Raw genomic sequence first — 18323 nt, forward strand, 5'->3', positions numbered from 1 at the left:
GTAAATTGAAGGGCTAAAACATATGTGCTATTCCAGTTGTATCAGGCAATATTGTGCAATTGTAATAGAATACCGGAGGTGGCAATAAATAATTGCAAAAGGCAGAGACTGCCACCTACGTGGACAAATGGTGAAACGTCTCTGCATCCATGGGGTCACTTCTGTAAGTGTATTTGAATTTCCTTGCTGTGTGTGTAAACAGTGGCACACTTTTAGTGACATTGTGATGGAGATAGGAGCTTTGCCTTGTAAATAAGGCCCCCTTTCACGCTCCACTTAGCGTGAAAGGGGCAGGCAAAAGGTGTTGTGGTGGGCGTTCCACTGCAACACCCATTGATTTTGAACTTACCCCCTATTTACAAGAGCTGCATAAATAGAAGGCTGAAGCAAAATTAAGATCAGGGAAAACTGGTCTTAAACAGGCGAAACAAAGAGAAATGCTCTATTTCTCTTCGTTTTTGCTGTTTACATGGTTGCTGCCTTAGGCAGCACACATTGAAACATCAAAACGCCAATGGTTGTTTATGTGCAGGAATGTTCCCCTACCTGCATATAAACAATAGTTTTAAAAAATGCTGCTTTACAACTTTTATGTGTGTTGTATTCAGCATCCCACATAGAAGTAACAAAACAGCATCTAAAGATTGTTCAGGTGCAGGAAGGGTGACCTTCCTGCACATAAACTAGCTTCCCTTTAACACAGGCACTATGGTGCAAGGGTGGCTGTGTTGGCGCTAGGCAGCTTAATTTAGCACCAGCACAGGGGGAAACGCAGGGCTGCACCATACTCTAGTAAATATGGTGCAGCTCTGTGTTTCTAAAGTGATGAAGCGTGTTGTTAGCCTTCTTGGCTTAAAGACAAGCTACGCCACTTCCCCCCTAGTCGCTAATGCAATGGAGGGAGGCAAAGGCACAGAGATGATCGATTCACAACTAATTTGGAGAAACTGCGATTTGGAGACAGGTTTAAATTTTTATAAGCCCCCCTCCCCCATAAGAGATGTTCATGCAGTAGTATCTATTGTATAAGTAATTGCACAAATTCCAATTTATATGGCACCAATTACTTTTCTATTTAATTCTTTGATAGCTCTACTCCTCCTGGTGTAGGGTGTCAGAGGGCCAGATGTAGGTAAAATCAGTTTTACGAGTCTTTAATAGTAATTTTTTGCGAATTGCTATTAAGGACTAGCAAAATGGAATGTATGCAGGTATCGCATTAATTATTGCGTTTTCTTACTAATCCTTAATTGTGAATTGCAAATTGCTGTACGCAATCAAGGAAAAGCCCATAGGAATGAATGGGAATTGCGCCCTCAATTTGCGAGTATCCAATAGGTACTCGCAAATTGTGTGCGCAATATCAAGGGTGCAAGAGTTCCAAAAGAACACCCTGTTGCACCCCTGAAATGTGCATGTGTGCACATGTGACGTACAAGCATGCCCTACAGGCATGTTTGTGTGCCACATGACACTTTGGAAAAAGCAAAAAAGTGTTTTTTTTATGGAAATCGCAAATTACCACCAACTTGAAGTTGGTGGTAATTTATGATTCTTTTAGGTAATATCGCAATTTGTGATGCCTACTAGCATAGCATTTAGGGAATCGCAAATTACGATTCTCTAAATGCTTGTGAGTAGGTGTTTGCGTACCTACATTGCACAGAGCTGAATTACGATCGCAAACGCTGACATTCTATGAATTTCATTGTTTGCGATCGCAATTTGGCTTGCTACATCTGGCCCAGAGTTCTTTACATCACACACAGGCAATAAATCATGAAAGTGTGTAAATCAATGTAGGGTAAATGCTACTAAAGATAATGAGGGTACTAACGTGTAGGAGTCACAGATCGTACAGATTTGTAAATATTATATGTTAACAATGGTTTGTTAGGAGAAGTACATAGTCAATATTTAAAACATATCGCAGTAATGGTGTTGGCTATAGTCACAAAAATGTATTAATAGCCAATGAGTCCCTTCTATGCAAATTTTATAATAATAAGGGATTGAGAAAAAAACAATAAGGATCTACACCCATTTCTGGCAGTGTCCATGTAGTTCCTCGTATTCGATTAATGGCTAAATGTACTACATTAGAAGTATTACAACTTATGAACTGAAAGTAGCAAAAGGATCTCTCTGTCAACAGAAGTAAGCGCAAAACCTACATAAATATACATCTATGATCTGCATGTTACACGATGTGCTTTGTAGCAGGTACATTAACCCTCTATGCTACTTTCTGTGTCAATACTGTGATTAGGCAAAACCAAAATCTCTCTAGCAAGTGTATTGACCACGAGAGTTGTACTCCATTACCGTGATCTCCTGATATTTGTTGTGAACACAAAGATCTGTAGTAGATACATTCACCTGTAAGGTATTTTAAAATGGAGGCTCTTTGGGAGCAGTTAATTAAGCCAGAACAGATTTATTGTCACATTTGTCCTTGTTGCCAATTTTTTAGGAGTAGATTCTGTGTTTAAATAAATGTCCTTTTGACCATCAGACTGTGGTTTTCATGACTCCACGATCCATAGTTCCACGCTCTTTCCTCTGCCATAACCTGACCCCCAATTTATGGGGTCCTGGAGTAAGTGTTTTCCCATTTGAGAACTGGACAGCATACTTTAAAAGTGAAAGGGACAACCCCTGCTCTCCATTTCTGAGCTATGCCATCTAAACATGATGCAGTAACTCGGGGAAAAATTGGGTTAATGAGTTGCACTTTAACGCAGAAGTTCATCATACCCAGGGTGTTGCACACTTGAGCTTCTATGCTGTGTTCTCTTTGTCTCTTGTTTTAGGCTATGCTCATTCCGAGCTTTAGCGCCAGACATTGCATGAACTGGATGCAGCACAGATATGGCGCGGAGGAGCACCTATTGCACAGTGAGTAGTGCTTTAAAAGCCTTTCACATGAATATGTTTGTAAAGTTTGGATTTTTTGACACTTTTATTTGCTGTGATCCTCTAATGAAGAGTTCCTAAAATGCATTTTATTTATCTTTACCATTTTTACTCTATGTTTTTTAGAAACTCTTCAGTCAGCATTAAGGGCACATTAGTACAAGGAATTCATACACACACAGGAACATATTTACAATCCCCTATCGCCACCACATCATCACTTTTCAGGACGTTATAGTGGCGATAGGGGCTTCGCCAAATTTACAAGGCAACATTAAGCCACTTTTATGTGGCTTAATGCTGCCTTGTAAATAAGGCACCCTTTAACGCTATACTTAGCGTGAAAAGGGAGGGCAATGGGTGTTGTGGTGGATATTTCACCTCAACACCCACTATTTACAAGGGAGGCATAAATAGGAGGCAGCGCTAAAGTTCAGACCAAGGAAAACCTGGTCATTCACAGGCGAAACGAGGAGAAATGGTGCTGTTTCCATGTGTGCAGCATGCATAGAAACAGCAAAACCCCATAGATTTTTTATTTGCAGGTAGGTGTCCTTTCCTACACAAAAACAATCATTTAAAAAAAATTACATTTTGCAATTTCTATGTGTGCTGCAGTAAACAGTACCCATAGAAGTTACAAAGTGCCATTACTGACTGTTTATGTGCAGGAAGGGACAACTTCCTGCACTGAAACAATTTTCCCCTCAATGCAGACACCCTTGCACCTGGGCTGCTAAATTTGTCCAGCTCGGGGAAATGGAGGACTGCACCACATTGTTGTAAATATGGAGCAGCCCAGCGTTTCAGAAGTGACGGAGTGCGGCATTAAGCCAGGAAGGCGAACACAGCGCTCTGCCACTTCTTAATAAATATGCCCACATTATGGAAATTGGCAAATAGAATTACCAGACTGCAGCCTAATGGTGCTTATTAGTCCTCTATACATGTTATGGGTGTCATTTTTTTTAATTATTTGTACACACAGTCCTGATAGGAGCACACACTGTACACTCATTAAGCTTTAACACTTTCAAATCTGCATTCTTGTATAGATTTACAATACAGAGCAGCTTCTGTAATGACACAGTTTATTGATTCTAAGGTCTATTAAACTCTTGTTTATGAAGTGTTGCGTGTCCCCATTGAACACCGAGTAATCCATAAAAACTTTCTAGATTTCTCTGCTTCAGCATCATTGATTAAACTTAATTAAAAACACGATCTGCCCACTAGAAAGTCCTTACAAATTGCAGTGGTGACTTGTCACTACGGGCGCCAGCGCACCACCCCACCCCTTGTCAAGGGGTGATGAATACTTGTTAGTCTGAGCAAAGGCCAGACTGACAGACGCTTGCCATGTCAGGGTTGAACCGCCAGGTGCATTAAAGGCGCTAATGTTCAGGCGCCTGGCAACCTGAATCAAGGTTTGTTGGGATGAAGACGTCAGAGCCCTGAAGACAATGCCATCATCAGCCAAACCAAGCTCTGGGAGAATCGTCCCTGTCCTGGCAAATGGGAGTTTCACTGATAGGGTCAGCCCAGGGGGCTTCCAGTTTAGGCTCTTAAGTGCCCAACGTTTACTGTTTATGATTGATACCTCACATCACCCTTCCCTAGCTCATCACAGAGTGTGGTGGGATCAGCTAAACCCCACCACCACCCAACTCTATGATGAATCAGGGAAGGCTGTGCTGCAACTTGCTAACTCCTGACAAGGATAGCCAATAAGAGGAGGCGGCAGGCACTTCCTTTTAGAACTTTTCCCCCAAAGCATCCACTTCCTTCCTCTGCCAGTGTGGTTCACCAACCTGCCACCCACTGGTCCTGCCATCACCCCCACATTCTGTAATTGCCAGATTAAATAAGTCTGCGAGTAAATGTATATGGATTTGTGCACATGTGCAGTGAACGGGTGAGTGCAATGTGTGTGTGCCTGTGAATGGGTGGATGTGAGTGTGTGTGAGCATGTGTATTTGTGTATGGATTTGTGTGAGTATGTGTGAACTTATGTACTTGTGAATGGATGGTTGTGAGGCTTTGCTTGTAGATAATTGGACGTGAGTATGCATATGTGTGGCCACCCCACTACTACTGCAAGTTATCCCCCTCCACTGAATACCAGATTGATTATACAACAAAATGGTGATTCCTGAATAGCACAGGCAAGATATCTTTTTCAATGCACCCTCAAAATGGGGCTCAGTCACATTGACACCATAAACCAGCATATTCCAAACTATGGTTCCGCCCTGCTGGTAGATCTCAAGCAGCAATTTGGTGGGTCGAGTAAGTCTTCGTCTCTATGTAGTTCATATTTGAAATGTTTAGCCCTGCTTGTGCATCAGTGTAAAGGTGCTGAATTAGGTCTCTAGGTCCAGTCAAGCCCTTGCAAGTATTCCAAGCAAGACTGCGAGGCGAAACTACGAGTAGTTGTTGCTGCTGTTTTTTACTACAGAAAGCCATTTGAACAGAGAATGTGGTCACTATATGTACTCACGCACAACCATACCACTTGTGTTTCACACATACATTGAGAAATATGAACGAGGACTGAAGGCCAAAACTGCTGACAGATCTGAGAAATCAGTTTTGAGTCCTGGCGTTGCTCAACACCCTTTTGATTCTGGGCAAATCACTTAATTTCCTGTGCTAAAAATAGAATTAATCTGACCTTGTGTAACATAATCTGGTGCTTGTCTAAAGTGCATTTAAAATGAATCTATGCTCAGATTTCACTCATACAAAACCATTGAAATTCAGCCGCTATAGTTACCTGAGCTAACAATAACTTACGGCCCTGTAATGCACTTCTTATGACCTCACATATTACATCACTGATTACAAGGTCTCAAGAGTTGACATGTATTAAACATATATACTAACTTACTACAAAACTTAGAATGTTAGAATTGTGCACCAGGAGGGCCCTTTGTAGAGTGGTTGAAACAGGGGCGGGCCTCTGGCAACTTTCCTCAAAACTGTCCTTATTTTTTTTTTTACCCAAGGGACCCCATCACCTGGGCAGGCATTTTATTAACAAAAAGTTATTAAAAGAGGGAGGATGCACTGCTCCTCTCCCCAGCCGAAATTGGCTCTGGCAACATCATCACCCAGGGCCCGCCATTTTAAAAACAAATATTTTTAATAGGGTGGAAGCCGTGCAGCCCCTCTTCCCAGGCTGATTCCTGCCCCAGGGACCTCATCCCGCCGGACCCGGCCTTATTGCAGTGGAAGAAGGGGGCCACATGGCCCCCCTACCTAGGTTGAGTTTACTTTGGATCCGAGGATCCCATATCCTGGGGCCCGGCCTTTTAAAAATGAAATCTATTATAGAGGAGTAGCGCCACGCTGCCCCACTCTTGGATCCTGGGATCCTGAGGTTCTGTGAATTCTGAACCCGTGGGTTCCATTTTGTGTATGGCAGCCATTTTGTGGTTGCCCTCACATAGGCCCATGATTGTAGCTGAACCAGTCTTGTAAGGACATGTAGACCTTAGCTTGAGTTTGTGCTGACTCCTGTTTGACCTGAGTGAACTGACCCTGTTGCCTGAAGCTGACCTTGTTAAACCAGTTCCTGCCCTTTAGCTGATCAAGATTGAGGATCAAAGCACAGGACATTGTAGAGTTTGGTATGCACACACACACACCCCTTATCTGTTTACTGTTCCTTCTTTTATGGTCTGTTTATGATATGGGTTGTGGTCCTTTTATTATGGGTTTGTTCGGCTTGTGTAAGAAGTAATGTTAGGTATTTTGCATGCTTGCAAAAGCTAGGACTGCCCCTTACTTGTATGCTGAAGTTTGTAACCCTGAGAGCATATAAAAGGCCTCTGTTCTTTGTATTCCTCAGACTACCTCATTCAATTGCTACGGCTTCTGTGTGACGTGGCCTCACTTATTAAATTTAATAAAGATGTCTTTTCATATTTTCAGCTTCTGTGCCAAGTTCTTTTTTATTAGTAAGTATTCCCTGAGAATGAAGATTACAGTTCTTCAAATGGCGCGGCCAACGTGGGCTTCATCAGAGAAGTGACTTTCTGAAGGAGTGATCTTGTCAGGAGACTGAAATCTACTGAGGAGGAGAGGATGGGACTCTGCTACTTTGTGCACAAGGATTCTGGAGATTCTCTGTCTTCGCAGCCCGGTATATTTCTGATCTTCCTGATTTTGATCCTCCACATGATGTCACTCCTGACTGAGAACCTTTTTGGCGTGAGTATTCTAAAATAGACCGTTAGGTCATGTAGAACTTGACAGTTAGAATTCGGATAACCTTTTGATTAGTAAAAATAAGAAGTACAAGTGGGTCGCTCCCACGACTTTGTTTGGTTTCTTGGTTTTGATTTGGTTATTGCAATTACCAAAGCCGAGGGGTTTGTTTTCTTGGTTTTTGATTTGGTTATTGCAAATTACCAAAGCCGAGGGGCTCGTATATTTGCGACTGTATTGGTAGAGATAACCCCTTGAAGTTTGAAGCTAGATTAGTGAGCTATAAGATGCCTAATCTTAGCAAATTTGGGACTGTAGCTTTGGAACTTTGGAATTTATGTTGGCCAACTTTGGATTTGTATAGGTTTGGATATGCGAATTGCAATTTGTGTAGGCAGGTAATGAGGAGATATTTCTCCATTTGGTTTAGTTGAACGGTGCACGTACGAAAAGTACCTTAAGCACCACTTTAATTATAATACTTGCGTATTCCGTAGTATTTTTTGGCATGCCTGTTCTCAAGCTCACATGGAAAAATGTGTTGCTTTTTTGGAAGGTACCATAGTGTGATGTGAAGTAAATTAGCCGGTCCCCCCCTAAAGGGAATATCTAAATAGGTTTAGATTTACAAACATATTTCTTCCTTGGTGATTTTGTATCCCCAGGGAATTAAAATATGACATAATACATATAAGGATCCTTTGTTCTGTGCAATTTTATGAATGAAGATATGCAGAGCGATTTTTGCTGTTCTGCTAGCCAAAGCTAGTGAATTGAGTGTATTTTCGCTTCTTGGACATACATCAGTCTGTTGGGCTGTTTTTGCAGTCTTTTGAAACACTATTGAGAAGCGTTTCTTGTAAATATGACTTACAACTAGTATTTGCAAATGGTTTGGATTAAGTACAGTCTGTGGGCTGTCCTTGGTTTCTGTCCTGAGTATTGAGTTATGGGTTAAATGTGTGTTTAAATGTCTATGTGGGTTTCCCATTAGTGCAACTTCTGTAAGTACATAGCGATGGCGCTATTCACGAGATGCATGGCTAAAGTGCGCTGTATTGTGTGTCCTGAGTGTTTTGACCCCTTTCTGTTTATGTCTGAAATGAGCTCAATGTCTGTTCGTGGTTTTTCTTGATGTTTTCAGTCTATTAAGCAACATTTTGTAAGCATATTCTTGGGTCTGTTGCTAAATAAAATTGTCCTTTTTAGAAAGAAAAAAAATGGTGCAAACATTTTTTCATGTTTCAAGTTAGGCGTCTGTGCTTAGGCTTATAAATGAATGCGTCTAAAAATGATGGTCAAGGGATGCAGCTTGCTCTTATATGTGAAATTATCAAAAATAATTGGGTTTATGATTTTTTTTTTATTAATTATGAAAAATAATTATTAAAAATAAGTGCTAATTTGTTTTTTACTATTCATGAAGCTTAATGCTCATACTATGACATCCTAGCATTAAAATGTAATTTAAGTTGTGCTATACCGCATAATGAGAACATTAGCATATGGAATTTCACTTAGCGCAGGCGTACAAAAATCATTTTTCTAAAGATTTACATGGGATATGTCTGATTAAAAATCTCTGTAATTTGTAAAGAACATTCTGAGGATGATTAATATGTAACATACTTATAGGATATTTATTTTTAAGTGCCCCAAATATCAAAGTCGCATTTGGGTATTTGTGCCATTTAAAATAGCTTAAAGTGCCTTAGGCTTCAGTAAATGCATACATTTAGGTATAAAACACAAATTTGCAGGTTGTTCTCATTAGCGGTTTGCTTTTAAATGGCCCAGTGAGATTCATTTAATGTTGCTGAAATGAGTACCATTGCATAGGGTAATAGCAAACATCTGTTCTAAAGATGGTATGTTATGTTATTATGTTTTGCAAATTAGTCACAGTAACTGTTTTAATAATCTAAGTATAGAAATAAATTGTAGCCCCTAACAGGAGTAATATATATATCATGTGTTTTAAATAGGGTTGGTTATTGCAGGTTAGAAAGAGTTGGGAAGGTTTTTTGTCTTTTTTCAGCCTTAAGAGTGAGGAAGAGATAGGGGGCTGAGGAGCCCGCAAGGCAGATTTTGACCTTAAGGTCAGTAAGGTGGGAGTTAGGCGGTAGTGTAAACAGATGGAGAAATGATTGCTTGGAAAAGCAGGGCCTCAAAGGGTGTTGGCGCACGGGACACGCAGAGTGTCAGTGAAAGAATTTTACTTTTGGAAAGTTAAAAGGGCTTCATGTTGCAAGCTGACTGACAAGATGGTAACAGTTAAGTAATGGAATTTTTTTTGTGTCTGTTAATGTGTATCATGTTTTGTCTTCTGATTAAAAGTTATAATTGATGTCTGTTTGTCATGAGAAATGTCTCTATTTTGTGTGTTGTGTATTTTTTCTTTTAGCTTCTGCCTACAGATCATTCATGGATTGTTCTGGGTGATTTGAGGCTGACAAGACACGTGAGTTTGGTTGGTTGAAAGGAGATGTGTTTTTTCATAAACTCCCTTGGAAAGAAATGTTCATGTATTTTTTATGTTTGTGTATTTGGTCCTATCATGAATTGTTTTTGCTGGTCCTGTATGTTAGAAGAGAGACAGTATAATTATATTTGACAGCAGATATCCACTAAATGGTGATTTGCTGTCAAAAGGAGGGTGAGGATTTTAAACCTGACAAATTAAGCAGGCCCGAATATTGTTAGTACATGACCTGGTGTTGTGCGTCACCGCTCATTTATATATGCTATTGTTTTGTCTATGCTTTTTGTGCTTGATATACAGCGAGTATATCTGATGGCTTGACATGTCCGTTTTGTGCGTTTTTTTGCATGTTTTTGTTTTATGTTGTTGCTCTTGACACTATTACAAGTTTACCTGTGTTGTGAAGTGATATACATGACGATGTGTATCCTGCAAACAGTTGGGTAGATTTGCTTTGACACTAAATTTCACAGAAAAACAGACAACACTTCATCAGTGTATGTCAAATTTGGCTTTAATGATATTTGAAGGAAAATAAAAAAGAGATATACAGAACCAAAGTGTGTCACATGCTGTTAGTGACGTACTGCCCCTCCCCTTAAGGAACAGGCAGCCCTAAAATTATGTATCCTGAAATGGACGTAAGGATAAATTATAGATCTGTGACTTTTGTGCATGGTGACCTAATTTTTATATTACATTAGTCAGTTTTGTTCTGCTTCCTGAATAGTGTGTGGCTTTGTACCATAAAGGAAACAAGGCTGATTGATGTTGCATCGTGCCTAGTAATTGGGGATTTTAGCTGTGTCCTAGTCCCATTTTCCCTTTTCCATATTCCTTTCACCAGTTAGCCTTCTTTTTGTTATTATTGTATTAGGTTCACACTTCCAGATTGCAATAATATACTAGGAACCCCTATATTATGTATAATTCCCTTTTGTATGACTAGACTGTTTTTTAAAGAATTTTCTTTAGGCCTAACTCGATGTTTTCCAGTCTAACCGTCATGGTAGTGATGGACTGGTTAACTGACTCAATGCTATTATAAGACAAGTTTCCACATTTTGATTATTAGCCTATGTATTGCGTAGTGCACTTGGTGCACAGTTATTAAAAGGGAGGTATCTACATGTCCCTGATAATCTATATTATGCAATTTTTCTTTTGAGATGTTCTAGATAAGGAATTTAGGAATACCTAGACTTAATCATGTCTCTATCTACCCTTAGATGGTGGAGGATATGCTCTCACACGGAAACCCAATTGAAGAGCCTAGAGGCACTGTTTTGCCTACTGCCTTTGTCTTTGTATTGCCTATTGAGAAATGACAGTGTATTCTAGACCAGAATTGTCCCATGGCATATGGCCACTCCTTTGAAGATTGCAGGCTACCTGTTTTCAGTTCCCTTGTTATACAATGAACTGTTTAAAGCATCGCACTTGCTCGATCACGTGTCAGAGGAGGAGCAAGAGAGCAGGCAGCAGCGGAGGCAGCGGAGGCAGTAGAGGCGAAGCACAGGCAGCGGATTTTTGCCGGCAGCCACCTGGGGTTTCTTTCCGCGATTCCGGCGATTCCGGCGATTCCGGCGCACTTAGCCAGCGTGAAGATGAAGTCGCACCCCCCTTGCACACCCGCCTGTCTGACCGGTAGAAGAGACAAACGGAGGCAAACGGAGGTGAGGTCGCGCAAAACCGCCCAAAGCGTGGGGGACAGAGACGCAAGCGCGGCTGCCGGTAGAGGCGGCCGCGAAGTAAGAGCCCGGGGTGTGATGTATTCCTATAGGTTCTGAATCGATCCCCCTATTCCTGACCCTATTCTGGTTAAGCAAACTAACAAGTTAACTAAGTAGTCAGCCCATGAGGCAGAAAACCCCCATGATGCAGATACCGTTATCTGACGCAGTCACACTACGGCACAGGAACGTGTTATCTGATTAGGTCATAACGCTTGCGATCTAATTAGACAAGCGATATTCCTCCAGCCCCTGATAAGGCATACGGAGTTCTCATAACAAATCAAACCTATGACAACCTGGGCAAAACCCTGCGGCCATTGTTTTGATTTCACCGAGAACTTCAGTAAAAGAATGTGCTAACGAGCAAGTCGTATGACATCCTTATTGACGTATCTATGTCCATCCTTACGTCAATCTCGGCACCTTAAAGGTATAAATATTACCGATATTACCCTATGCAAACACACGCGTGGTGACGAGACGGAGCAGCCATACTTGCCGAAGCGAAGAGCAGAGCAGACCCCGCTGGCGCAGCCCCGCCTTTCTGACGCGCTGAGAGAAGCTGCTTTCTCCTGCCGAGAAATCCAGCACCGGCGTTTCTGGGTAGCCCTCGCAGGCAGCCTGGAATATCGAGACCAGAGACGAGAGATACCATCCCTCATTCAACCTAGATTCCAGGTACAGAACTGAATAACCCCTCACAGAGAATTCTTTAGTTATTCACTTGGCAAAAACAAACTTAACTTAAACTGTAACTTTCTATTCCCGCCCACGTATTAGACTTAGGTCAGGTACACGGGGTAGGCGTATTTAGAAACACCAGTTGAGTACGTTTAGTCAAATGTATATGTGTATGTAATATATTTTATTCATTTTAAAACATCTTATGGCTTAGAAACCATATCAATGTTTTTACAGTATTATTTTATACTATTGCTTTTAATGTATGCACTTTACTTAACTATAAGTATTGCAATAATATCGATCCATTTCTCTTGTATGAGAAAAGAGACTGATCAATAAATAACACCTTTTTATTGAACACGCCCGTCTCTTCCTTTTCTCTACAATCTGATGAGACTAAGAATGCACGTACTGACTGAGTAAAATAAATTGCCTTTTGTTCACACGACTCTCGAGATATACTCTTGATTAGGGGAGAGCAAAGTTGTCATGTTCTATGGTTGTCAGAAACTAAATCCCTTCTTGTCTAATCAGGGAAGTTAAGTCCTCCTTGAACATTCGAGAAAGTTTCTAGTGAACTCTGAGCTAAGCTGGCAAACCCAAAACTTTAAGTCTAGTATCGACAGTAGTAGACCTAGTTAACGTCTGGTCTAGGCCTTTACTGCTGTAGGTATTATTCCAATGCGCAGAGCCTATTGGGATGATAGGAACTACACTACATGGCGCCCAACACGTTTGGAAAGGGCGATAAAACTAACGTAAGACATTTAGAGTAACTCAGTCGTGCTTTCTCATTCAGACCCCTTTTCCCAAATACTCCAAAGACGTCTGGAGTGGGTGAAAGGTTATATCCGCCAGACCTCGCAGGAGGGAACTCCTATGTATGGTTCTTGGTACAAGTCAACGTTGAAGGATACACGGTTCCAAAATATTGTGCATCTAATCTTTGTTTCCATAAGAAACCTGATCTGCAAACAAAAGAAAAAACCTTTTGGACAGTAAAATGTCAGACAATGAGGATGAAAGAGAGGCAGTTAGATTAGCAACTGAACTCGCAGCAGCTGATGCTACCATGCAGGCAGCAGACGAGGATATAATACTCATCCCGGTCATTAAAAGAAAATCTATAACCATAAAACTTATAGAAAATGGACTGACACCTAGAGGTGGTACAGTCATATTCGTAATTGAGGCACACGAATATCGGCAGACAGAGGTATACTATTCATGGATAAATTTTCCAGCAGCAAATCCTGTAACAAAGTACTTCCACTATTACAAAATATAGGAACCTCCTGAAACGTACACTCCTTTCGAGGATGTGGAAGTACCACTCAAATTTCAAGAGCATTTGCTCTTATTTGATGGCGCCCTAAAACATAATAATCACATCACCAGACTCGGTCCTTTAGGTAGACCAGGAGCAACGTGGCCGGTCCTAGCCGGATACACACCACATCCAGACATCGATGGGATGTCTGCACCAAACCTTTTAACACAGCTAAAACAACTAATAAAAATACACAGACAATTAGTCCAATATGTGATGCGGACTTCAACAATTCAGCCAGCGATTAAACTCCCACAGCTGACCCCTCACCAGGGGAACACAAATAAAATTACACCACAGAACATCCAGTCCTGCCTAGGTAAAGTACCGGCTAAACGGGAACAAATACCATTCTGGCTAGCGCAGAAAATCACCCAAATAGAGGCGGTGTTTCCAGACACCACCCCGCTAGAAAAGCACAGGATTCTGACCATCTGTCTTCCAATGGGAATCGCACCACACATTGAGGACTGTGACACTTGGGGTACAGTCTTTGCTTCCATCTACACAAAAACGCACGGTGTTCCATCCATTTCGGTAATACCAGATGTGCTAAAACAAATTCAAGATGAATATGGTCCTGAACCCGCTTTAACTCTTGGTATGAAATTACTAAAAGACTTCAAGCAGGTCTCGGCTATACTATTAGCCAACATAAAAGGAGAAGCAGCAAACGTGGCGATCCGCCAGAGGTTAAAAGAGACAGATATAGCAGACCAACCAGCTGAAATTGCCAGAATCATAGAAAAATCCTATGAGGAACTAGGTAGAGATAGTTTAGGTGGAATACCAGTAAAACCGCAACTAATTGAAAGTCCTGAAAAAATATTTTTTAATAATAATTCTACATCACCAAAAAAGAACTGGGATGGAAACAAACAATCCAATCCTAAAGAAAAGAAATTCCAGTCCAGAGGAAGGTCTCCTAGGCGAAGAGAAAAATCTCCGAACCAAAGACACAGGTCACCTCAGAGTGACCCCTCTGGGAAAAGATATAACCTTAGAAATAGGGATAATATTAAAAAGCCTGATAGATATCAAGACATTGATACACGTCCCTCTCAATCTTTTCAGACTTCCTCGCAGAAATCGGAAAGAAGAGGACAATCAGAACAAAGAGAAGAGCACACCAAGTCCAAAGACAAGGAACCTGCTCAGCTAAAAAAGAAATTACAATTTCCAAAAAAGAAGGTAGCCAGTATCAAGGTAGTTAACAATGCCGAGAATACTGAGGACACAACTGAAAAACGGAGAATGGGCTCAGACAATGCTAGACAGCGCAGCAGAAGTGAGCATAGCTCGCAAAGTCCTTATGAATCATCTGGAGACAGTGGACACGAATGAATATCTTCAAGTGGAAACTGCGGACACCAGAGTTAGCAAACCTCACAAAATATACGAAATAACATTGCGTATAGAGGGAGATAAGACTAGGAAAATAAGGGGACTATTTTGGGATAATCTCTCCAAGGGCTATGATATCCTTCTAGCTGAAAAAGACTGGCCACCAGAGTTTGTCAGGGAGTGCCCTCATGGCGAAGAAGTAATTATGCCTGCCTTCTCAAATCAAATTCCAATTCATAAAAAATACACACTTGCCAGAAAGTGGGCAGTAGCTCTAGCTCCTGCTTTATATAAAAATCACGTGGGATGGGATGAGGACTCTCCTCCTCACAAAATCCAGTTAAAATCACAACCTACTGCACAAAGGCAGTACCCAATTAAGCAAGAAGCTAAAAAACAGGTAAATGAAATACTAGATCAGCTAGAATACCAGGGGGTGATTGAAACTTGCACCTCACAAATGAACAACCCTTTGTTTCCGGTCTCCAAACCAGACAATTCATATCGTCTAGTTTTGGATTACCGACACCTTAACACATGTTGCAAAACTTTTGCAGTGCAAAACTCACATAGTGCTGCACTAATGAATAACATAGTGCGCAAAAAATACAAAACAACATTAGACATCTCTAATGGATTCTTTTGTCAAAACATAGCACCAGAGAGCAGATATTTAACTGCATTCTCAATAAATGGCACTCAAAAACAATTCTGTCGGTTAGCCCAGGGGTACAAGAACAGCCCGGGAGTATTCTCAGCGAGAGTAACAGAATTACTACAAATATATGATGATGAAGCATTATCTTATGTCGATGACATTTACTTAACAGATGATGACTTGGAGACTCACTTGAAAAGAGTGAACACCATAATACTTGGGTTCGCTGCAGAGGGTTACAAATTCAACTTTAAAAAATCCAGAATTGCCCATCTGACAGTCCTGTTCTTAGGATATGAATTATCAAGTGAAGGCAAAAGCCTGGCTGACAATTTCCTAGAGAAATGTGCCGTAATCCAAGCACCTAGAACACTAAAAAACCTACAGTCGATTCTAGGCTTCCTAAATTTCGGAAGAACATACATTGCAAATTACGCAGAAAGGGTCAAACCCCTTTATGATCTGATAAAACCAGATTTTAAAAGATCCAATTAGACTCAAATACACACAGAAATTTTGAGATCCCTACAAACAGACATGCTAATTAAAACAAAATTAGAAACACGTGATAACACACGCAATCTTGTGATTCGAGTCATCCCAGGGAGATGTGGATTCACATACCTGACCTCTAATGAGGGAGAAAAGGTATCAATTGCATTCAAATCACACTTGTACACAGAAGCTGAACAGAAATTCAGCAACAAAGAAAAAATTGTTCATGCAGTTCAAACCGCAATAGCTAGAGAAAAAGATCAAGCGGACGGTAGACATATCACAGTCAGAACAGCAGAATCAGCCTTTGAGGCACTAACAACACCGTGTAATTTACCAACAACAACATTGAATCCGGAATGGATACAATGGGTGAATTCAATCACAACGGACAAAGTGTACTACTACTTTGATCCAGAACTAGAAGAATTAAAAAATCTAGAATATGAAAAAACATATCCTCTGCCAATCGATATTCTGCCCTTACGACATTACGCCTGTGTAATTTATACAGACGGACATGCTCAACCCCCCGTTTGGGGCGAACAGGCATACAACCCCACATGTGGGATTACAAAAGAAGTGTGGCGCGGAGGTAAACTAAAACCTCTATTAACAAAAACACACTCAGTAGAAACTAATTCAGAACAACAAACTGAAATACTAGCATTGAAAATGGCGCTAGATAATGCGGATCGCGAATTCCCGACACTTATAGTGTCAGATTCATATTACTGCGTCAAATCATATAACAAGGATTTGCAGACATGGATTCGAAACGGTTACAAAGATGACACAGATGCACCAATAAAGCAGAAACTGCTCTGGGAACAAATAGCTCTTTTACAAAAAGAACTACCAAAGACTCACGTGACACACTCACTGAGTCATCAGCGTGATGGCGTTCACGTTGCAGGGAATTCATTGGCTGAGACAGCCACAGCGGCAGCCACTAAATCGGCTCCCGTAGTTCGAAAAAAGCGTACATTAAAATACATTGATGGTGAAACAGTGCTGGCGGTGAAAACGTCATCAAAAGGCGACTGCTCAGCGTTACCGATCAACTATCCACTCAATTATACATACATAATAGATGCAAACTCCGTCCCTTTTGCTCGAATCCCTGGAGTGGGGGATAGGGTGATTCCAAACATGGACAGGAGAAACTTGTTAATCGCAGACGCACATATGGGCGAGGGTCTCAGACACCTCAAACTAAAAGATTCGCTGGAAGAATTACAATCACGGTACTGGTGGCCAGGCATGAGCCTGCGTCACACCATGTTTGTAAAAAACTGCCCAAACTGCAACAGAGATCGCAGTGGGGAGAGAAACAGTTTAATACCTCGTCGGTTTACTCCAGGAAAAATCAGGAGTAAAAAGGAAGGGTTGCGATTAACATATACAGGCTAGTTCCACTTATAATGTAGACCACCAGCACTCGGCTGACGTCTGGACTGTTATACAAAGATTTGCGAGTCTAAATGGCATATACGCTAAGAGCATGCTACGTTTGACCATTGTTTTCACTCTAGCCCAACAGCCTGAGGGGAAACATGACCAAATGAGCATAGCCCAGCGGGAATCTTCTCACTTCCTTCCTGAGGGTACGGGAAGGTGTAAAGAAAAAACCAAGGCATAAAGCAATCTATAGCGGAAAGGATATTAGGTTCGGGAGCTGGGTGGGTCAAACATCTAATAAGTGTCCAACGTAGTCTAAATAACTTGCCAAGAAATTCTCTGAAGGGATTCAGTGCGTACGAATTATTATTTGGAACTAGGATGTTGATCTCTGACATTGATAGTCAGACTTCAGTGGTAGAAGAAAAAAGCTTTGATATCAAAGACCGTTTGGCTATTTTGCAGGACTTAAACAAAACAAGAAAAGACCTGAGCAACATAAAGTTGAAACAACAGCCAACAACCACTGAAGAACCACCACCTGTCCCAGCAAGACCTGTCTGGATTCCAAAAGTCGGGGATCTAGTCAGGGAAAAGATCGCGGTAAAGAAGGAATTTGGGCCTTCTTACAGAAAAGCAGTTCCTGTCTTGTCTGTCAACGGGACAAGATCAGTTGTACTACCGCCACTTGCTGGGAAAAAGGAGAACCGAGTTGTATCCATCGACCTGGTAAAACCACAACATGTGGCCGATAACAAACAGTAGGCCAAGTGGACTCCCAATAAGTAGCAGAACACCAAGGTTTGCTACCAGTACAGAGGTCCTAACGAAGAGGCTCATCACATTCGAAACGCCTACAGAAGGACAACAAGGACTATGCAACAATGCAATAGAACTCAGACCTCTGAAAACCCAAATAAAAACATTTAGCAGAGACACACCAATCTATAATGAAGTACCAAGTGAAAATGCAAGAAACAGTAATCCTGAAGCAATTGGAACAATTGACAGAACAGCATCCGGCTACTTCATAAACTTCGATGATTCCTCTGAAGGCTTCAGTGA

The sequence above is a fragment of the Lissotriton helveticus genome, chromosome 3_2 (assembly GCF_964261635.1).
Source record: "Lissotriton helveticus chromosome 3_2, aLisHel1.1, whole genome shotgun sequence".
NCBI classification, from domain to species: Eukaryota; Metazoa; Chordata; class Amphibia; order Caudata; family Salamandridae; genus Lissotriton; species Lissotriton helveticus.